The sequence below is a fragment of the Alexandromys fortis genome, unplaced genomic scaffold (assembly GCF_014885135.2).
Source record: "Alexandromys fortis isolate MF-2015 unplaced genomic scaffold, M_Fortis_MF-2015_v1.1 scaffold_189, whole genome shotgun sequence".
Lineage (NCBI taxonomy): Eukaryota > Metazoa > Chordata > Mammalia > Rodentia > Cricetidae > Alexandromys > Alexandromys fortis.
The window spans coordinates 2,949,723-2,957,424 of record NW_026068081.1 but is presented as its reverse complement, the minus strand read 5'-3'; positions in this window follow the sequence as shown (position 1 = coordinate 2,957,424).

Below are 7,702 nucleotides of genomic sequence, written 5' to 3'. Positions count from 1 at the left end.
CCTTTTTTTTTTTTCCTTTGAAATCTGTGGGCACTGGAGAGAGGGCTAAGTGGTTAAGAGCACTGACTTCTCTTCCAGAAAACCCGGGTTCAATTCCCAGCACCCATATGGCGGCTCACAAACTGTAGTTTCAGTTCCAGGGGACCCGGCACCCTCACACAGACATAGGTGCAGGCAAAACATCAATGTACATAAAAGAAAAATAAATAAATTATCCTGGGCAGTGATGGCGTAGGCCTTTAATCCCAGAAATCGGGAGGTGAGGTAGGAGGATCTGTGTGAGTTCGAGGCCAGCCTGATCCACAAAGCGAGTTCCAGGACAGCCAGTTCTCCGTTCCACAGAGAAACCCTGTCTCGGGGAAAAAAAAAAAAATCCATGTATGTATACACACACACATGCGCGCGCGCGCGCGCGCGCGCGGCTCCTTTTTTCTTTTGAAATCCCAAACCAAAAAAAAAAATCGTTGTTTTTTTTTTTTTAAGCTTTGATCTAAGACCGTTGTCTTTCGGTTTTCTTAGAAGACATACATTCTGATAACTCAGTCTGTTGCACTCCGATTAAATAAACAGCCCAGAGGAAAATCTTAGAACTTAGTCCCCAGCCACCCATCTCTACCAGTGTCTCCACAAAACAAATTTGTTCAGCCCCATAAACTAGTCCATCATACACTAGTCCAGCAATACATGGTAAATGATCCCTAATTGTATTTATTAAGTACTATTTTAAGTGAAAGGGCATCCAAATGCTAATTTTGATTTGGGTTTTTTAATCTCTTTTGAAATTGAAATACAATTACATCATTTCCTCCTTCCCTTTCTCCCTCTAAGCCTTCTCATGTGCCTCCTCCTTACTCTCTTCAATTCATAGCTTATTTTCCTTTAATTGTCATTACATATTGTGTGTGCATATACATATACATATATATATATTCCAAAGGTGGATCTCTGTGAATTTGAGGCCAGCCTGGTCTACATAGAGCTAGTTCCAGGACAGGCTCCAAAGCTACAGAGAAACCCTATGTTGAAAACAAAAAAAAAGAAAGAAAGAAAGAAAGAAAGAAGACAATTAGTCGGAGGTCAAAAGTGCAAACCAGAATTATGTGGAATTCTGTGTTGTGTAGCAGACTCCTTCCAGATTAAAACCTTCTGTTTTGGAGAGAAGTTCATTAAGACATCGGATGTTCTAAAGCAGCCATTCTTAACATGTGGCCCTCCACCCCTTTGAGGGCTGAATGACCCTTTCGCAGAGGTCACTTATCAGATATCCCACCTTGGAGATACCTGCATTATGATTCATAACAGTAGCAAAATTACATTTGTGAAGCAGCAACGAAAATATTTTTCTGGTTGGGGATCACCATGACATGAGGAAGCATTTTGGCTGCGGCATTAGGAAGGTTGAGAACCACTGTTCTAAAGGGAAGGGAAAACTTCCATCCTATAAAGAAGCCAGTGAAGCTCAGGAAGTAAGCAATGCCAAGGCTGTAGAAAGTCCCTGACACGGAGCAGATACCTAAGCCCCTCCCTTACCACACATACTGGCGATATCTTTGAGTCATTTCTGAAACTGGAAGTAACCATTCACCCACATCCCTGTGAGTAACCCCAATAAAACTCATTGGCTCGTCAAGTTGGACTTTGATGGTATCCTTATTTTGGTCTGTTACCAGTTCCTTATCTGCAGTGAATAGACATTTGTTCATGTCTCTCAACTTGGAATAAGACTTACCAGGAAATTTGTTCTTCTTATTTTTTTCTTGTTTGCTTGTTTGTTTGTTTTTGAAATAGGGCAACATTATATAGCCCTAGTTGGCCTGGAGCTAACGAGATGGCTCAGCAGGTAAAGGCCCCTGACACCAAGCTTAGGGATCTGAATTCCATCCCATCAGAACATGACAGAAAGAATGACGCACGATGGGCAATGCCTTGGGGAACTGGAAGAAGGGGGAAAAGCAGAGGGCCTTTTACCTCGGGTGCATTTTGTTTTTGGAAGAGATTTCCTGCCTCCTGTGACAAATATCTGCATTCAATTTAAAAGACATGGTTTATTCTTGTTGGATGTCAGAGCATAGCTATAGAACCCAAGCTGGAGAAAGGATATATTTTGTGTATGTGCCTCTGTGTGTGTGCTTGGGTGTCTCACCAAGTAAAAGGACTTGCTGTCAGATTTCACAATGTGAGTTGCATAGCTGGGAAGAGAGAGCAAATTCTTGCAGGTTGCCCTCTGAGCATCATGTCCCAGCCACCCAAAACACACACCCAGGCACATACACGAAATGGATGAAATTTTGCAAACACATTTTTTTAAAGCACTGGCAAGATATAAATAAAGGTTCTGGGTGCCAAGCCTGAGTTTGACCTCTGAGAATCTTGGGGTTGGAAGGAGAGATTCAACTCTTTCTGGGTGCCATCTAAACCCATGGCCTGCAGGCACCTGCATACAAACCCCCGTCGCCACACATAGTTCACCACCGCACAGAAAATAAACTATTTAAAAACATATTTTAAAGCCTGGTGGAGGGCACACCTTTAATCCCAGCACTTGGGAGGCAGAGGCTGGCGAATCTCACTGAGTTCAAGGCCAGCCTGATCTGCAAAGCAAGTTCCCGAACAGTCAGGGCTGTTACACAAAAACACACTGTCTCAAACAAACAAACAAACAAACAAACAAATAAAAATAAACCATGTTTTATGACGAAGTGTGGCGAAATGCCTCGGCTGGTGTGTGTGCCAAAGGTAAATCTCTGGATTCCATCTCCACCTCCACATGGTGAAAATGGAACACAAATGATGTCTGGGTATGTTAACATTCCCAGGAGCGCAGACGCACAAGCACACCAAAACCAAAGACGACACTTGCTTAAGGAGGAACAAAAGGTAAAGGTCCAGTGAGGTGGCTCAGAAGGCAGAAGCGCCTGCTGCAAAGCTTGGCTATTTGGGTTTCATTCCCCGGACCCATGGATGGAGCAGCTGCAGTTGGCCAGCTGGCCTGTAGCATCACCAGAAGGCTCTCAGACAGACAGAGAGAAACACACACACACACCAATGAATAAAAAATAGTTTGAGAATATATTTTAAAGGGAGTAGTGAGATAGCTCAGCAGGTGTATGTAGGTGCCTGTTGCCAAGCCTTATGACCTGAGTTCTGTCCGTGCAAAGCACCAGGTGGAAGGTTTCGGCCTTCTCTGGTCGTATGACTTCTCACCTCCTCAGCCACATAAACACACATGTACCACACACAAAATAAAGATATTTTAAAAAAGATTAAAATTTGGGGGACTGAATAGATGCTGCTCTCCAAGAGGACCCAGGTTCAAATCCCGGAACTCACACATCAGGGCACAATTGTCTACAACTCCCGTCCCAGGGTATCTGATGCCCTCTTCTGGCTTCTTTGGGTACTACATGCATGGTGCGTCTACATTCCAGCACTTATCACCTACTAATTTAAATTTTTTTTTCCCCTAAGGTACTGTGTGTTTATTGGGGAGCATGAATCAGGTGATAAAGATTCCTGTCATCCATTTTCTCTGAAGTTCCAGTCCCACCTGGTAGAAGGAGATAACCTACTTGGGAGAGGATGTTGTTATATAATCTCCTTGCTGGTACACACACACAGGTACACCTCAACATGCACGCTCTAAAAAAAGTGTCAGAAAATAGCTTTAAAAAAATACCAGATACTGAGATGAAACTACGTGTAAAAGAACCTGCAGCAACCCCTTAGGATGTGAACTTCATTCCTGGGACCCAGATGATGGCAGGAGAGAAAGAACTGGGGTGGGGATGGTATCATTTACCTTCTGCATAAGCAAACACGCGTACACACTGACACTAACTAAGTAAAAGTTGTTTTACGGAAAGGATTTTTTTTTTTTAAGGATTGGAGAGACTTCTCAGGCAAGATGGCAAGTCTTAGAATCGGTTTAATCCCGGAGTTCCAGGTGGTGAAAAGCAAGAACAAACTCTTGCTGGGTGTCCACTGGTCTCCTCTCCCATGCACACACACACAGGCACACACTCAAAATATATACATTTAAAAGGTTTAAAGGGCTGGTGAGATGATCAGCAAATAAAGGCACCTGCTACCAGCACTCGGGAGGCAGAGGCAGGCAGATAGATCTCTGTGAGTTCGAGGCCAGCCTGGTCTACAGAGTGAGTTCCAGGACAGGCTCCAAAGCTACAGAGAAACCATGTCTCAAAAAATTCAATCAATCAATTAATAAAAGGCACCTCCTGCAAGTGAGTACTATCCCCACAAACCACTTGGTGGAAGGAGAGCCCCAACTCTGGTGGAGTATCTTCTATCTTATCTTTTGGGGATGGCAAATATAGAGCTATCTCAGTTAAGAGCACCGGTTGCTCTTCCAGAAAACCTGGCTCCTATCCCAGCACTCACAAGGCAGCTCACAGTGGTCTCTAATCCCAACCCCAGGGGATCTAGCAACCTCTTCTGTCCTTCACAGGCATTGCACATATGCGGTACACAAGTATATATTCAGATAAAAACTCATACACTTCAATGAAAATAAATAAAACCTAAAATTTTAAATCTTCAGGGAAAAAGAAATTACAATGTAGATTTTAATCACGAAGATTTAGGGGGGAAGGCACTTGGAAAAATAAGACATCAAGTGTGGCTATGGGCTATAGAGGAGAGTCGTGCTTGGGCTTTTTAAGACTAGGTACTGTCTTGGGGTTTCTATTGCTGCTTTGAAACATCATGATCAAAAATCAAGTTGGGGAAGGAAGGGTTTATTTTACACTTCAGCATTGCTGTTCATCACTGAAGGAAGTCAGGACAAGAACACAAACAGGGCAGGATCCCAGAGGCAGGAACTGATACAGAAGCCGTGATGTTGGGAGCAGCTGCTTACTGGCTTACTCAGTGTGCTTTCCTATAGCAGGACCACCAACCCAGGGATGGCACCACCCACAATGGGCTGTGCCCGCCCTTATCAACCATTAATTAAGACAGTGCCTTACAGCTGGATATCATGGACGCATTTCCTCAACTGGGGCTCCTTCGTCTCTGATGACTCTAGCCTGTGTCAAGATAACACACAAAACCACCAGTACAAGCACATACAAGACTTTGGTGGTGGTGGTGTGTGTAGACATGGATCTCAGGGATTGAAGACAGATTGTATCTCTGAAATTCCATCCCTAAAGTTGTAGAACAATCTCTCCTCGTTATTTTACATCTTTTGAACGAGGTTCAAAGACACAAAGGAGTTGCCAAAATTGATGGGGGAGAGAGGTGTTGAGATCACATGTCATTTGGGGTTCTGGTAGGCCATCTTGTCTCTGGATGCAGTTTCCCCTTGCTGTTAGTCTTTGCTGTTTTCTTTTCTTTTCTTTTTACTTGATATTTATTGAACTCTACATTTTTCTCTGCTCCCCTCCCCACTTCAATCCTCCCTTAGGGTCCCCATGCTCCCAATTTACTCAGGAGATCTTGTCTTTTTCTACTTCCTACTTCCCATGTAGATTAGATCTATGTAAGTCTCTTTCAGTGTCCGCATTGTTGTCTAAGTTCTCTGGGATTGTGGTTTGTAGGCTGGCTTTTTTTTTTTTTTTGCTTTATGTTTAAAAACCACCTATGAGTGAGTACATGTGATAATTGTCTTTCTGTGCCTGGGTTACCTCACTCAAAATGGTGTTTTCTAGCTCCATCCATTTTCCTGCTAAATTCAAGATGTCGTTGTTTTCTGCTGTGTAGTACTCCATTATGTAAATGTACCACATTTTCCTTATCCATTCTTCAATCAAGGGGCATTTAGGTTGTTTCCAGTTTCTGGCTATGGCAAACAATGCTGCTATGAACATAGTTGAGCACATGTCCTTGTGGCACGATTGAACATCCTTTGGATATATACCCAAAAGTGGTCCCAAGCCCAAGCCCAAGCCAGTTTCTGGCTATGGCAAACAATGCTGCTATGAACATAGTTGAGCACATGTCCTTGTGGCACGATTGAACATCCTTTGGATATATACCCAAAAGTGGTATTGCTGGGTCTTGAGGAAGGTTGTTTCCTAATTTTCTGAGAAATCACCACACTGACATCCAAAGGGGCTGTACCAGCTTGCAGTCCCACCAGCAATGCAGGAGTGTTCTCTTTTCCCCACAACCTCTCCAGCATAAGTTGTCATCAGTGTTTTTGATCTTGGCCATTCTTACAGGTGTAAGATGAAATCTCAGAGTTGTTTCGATTTGCATTTCTCTGATGACTAAGGATGTTGAACATTTCCTTAAGTGTCTTTCAGCCATTTTAGATTCCTCTGTTGAGAGTTCTCTGTTTAGGTCTGAACTCCATTTTTTTAAATTGGATTATGTGATCTTTTCATGTCCAATTTCTTGAGTTCTTTGTATATTTTGGAGATCAGACCTCTGTCTGATGTGGGGCGAGTGAAGATCTTTTCCCATTCTGTAGGCTGTCATTTTGTCTTGTTGACCATGTCCTTTGCCTTACAGAAGCTTTTCAGTTTCAGGAAGTCCCATTTATTGATTGTTTCTCTCAGTGCCTGTGTTACTGGGGTTATATTTAGGAAGTGGTTCCCTGTGCCAATGCATTCAAGTGTACTTCCCACTTTCTCTTTTATAAGGTCCAGTGTGGCTGGCTTTATGTTGAGGTCTTCGATCCATTTGGACTTGAGGTTTCTGCATGGTGATAGATATGGGTCTATTTATCATTTTTTTTTACATTTCGATATCCAGTTATGCTAGCACCACTTGTTAAATATGCTTTCTTTTTTTCCATTTGATATTTTTTGCTTCTTTAATCAAAGATCAGGTGTTCGAAGATGTGGATTGATATCCGGGTCTTCTATTTGGTTCCATTGGTCCTCCTGTCTGTTCTTATGCCAATACCAGGCTGTTTTCAGTACTGTAGCTCTGTAGTAGAGTTTGAAGTCAGGGATTGTGATGCCTCCAGAAGTTCTTTTATTGCACAGGATTGTTTTGACTATCCTGGGTTTTTTGCGTTTCCAAATGAAGTTGAGTACCGTTCTTTCGAGGTCTTTGAAGAATTTTTCTGGGATTTTGACGGGCATTGCGTTGAATCTGTAGAGTGCTTTCGGTGAGATTGCCATTTTTACTATATTAATTCTGCCTACCCAAGAGCATGGGAGGTCTTTTCACTTTCTGGTGTCTTCTTCAAATTTCTTTCTTCAAACATTTAAAGTTCTTGTCATACAAGTCTTTCACTTGTTTGGTTAGAGTTACTCCGAGATATTTTATGCTATTTGTGGCTATTGTAAAGGGTGTTGATTCTCTGATTTCTTCCCCAGCCCTTTTATCATCTGTATACAGGAGGGCTACTGATTTTTTTTTAGTTAATCCTGTATACTACTACATTGCTGAAAGTATTTATGAGTTGTAGAAGTCCCAAATGCAGGGACAACAGGAACACGCCACTGCACCTGGCTAATCTCCTTGCTCCTATTTACAGAATGTGTCACAGGTCATTCCCAAGACATAGTACTTCATCCTGAGGATGCAGCACAGCTCGCTTGTCCATTCACCTGCTAAGGGGATTTAAATTGTAGGAGAGGTCGTTTACAGTCAGTTTTGTCCTTTTTAAAATTAAGAGAGTAAAGTGAACCAATACCAGTAGAGAATCCCTTAGTTACAAAAAAAGGGGGTGGGGGTGAAAACAAATCTCATACATTTTTGTTATAACTCCTTGCAATTAGTATAGTGT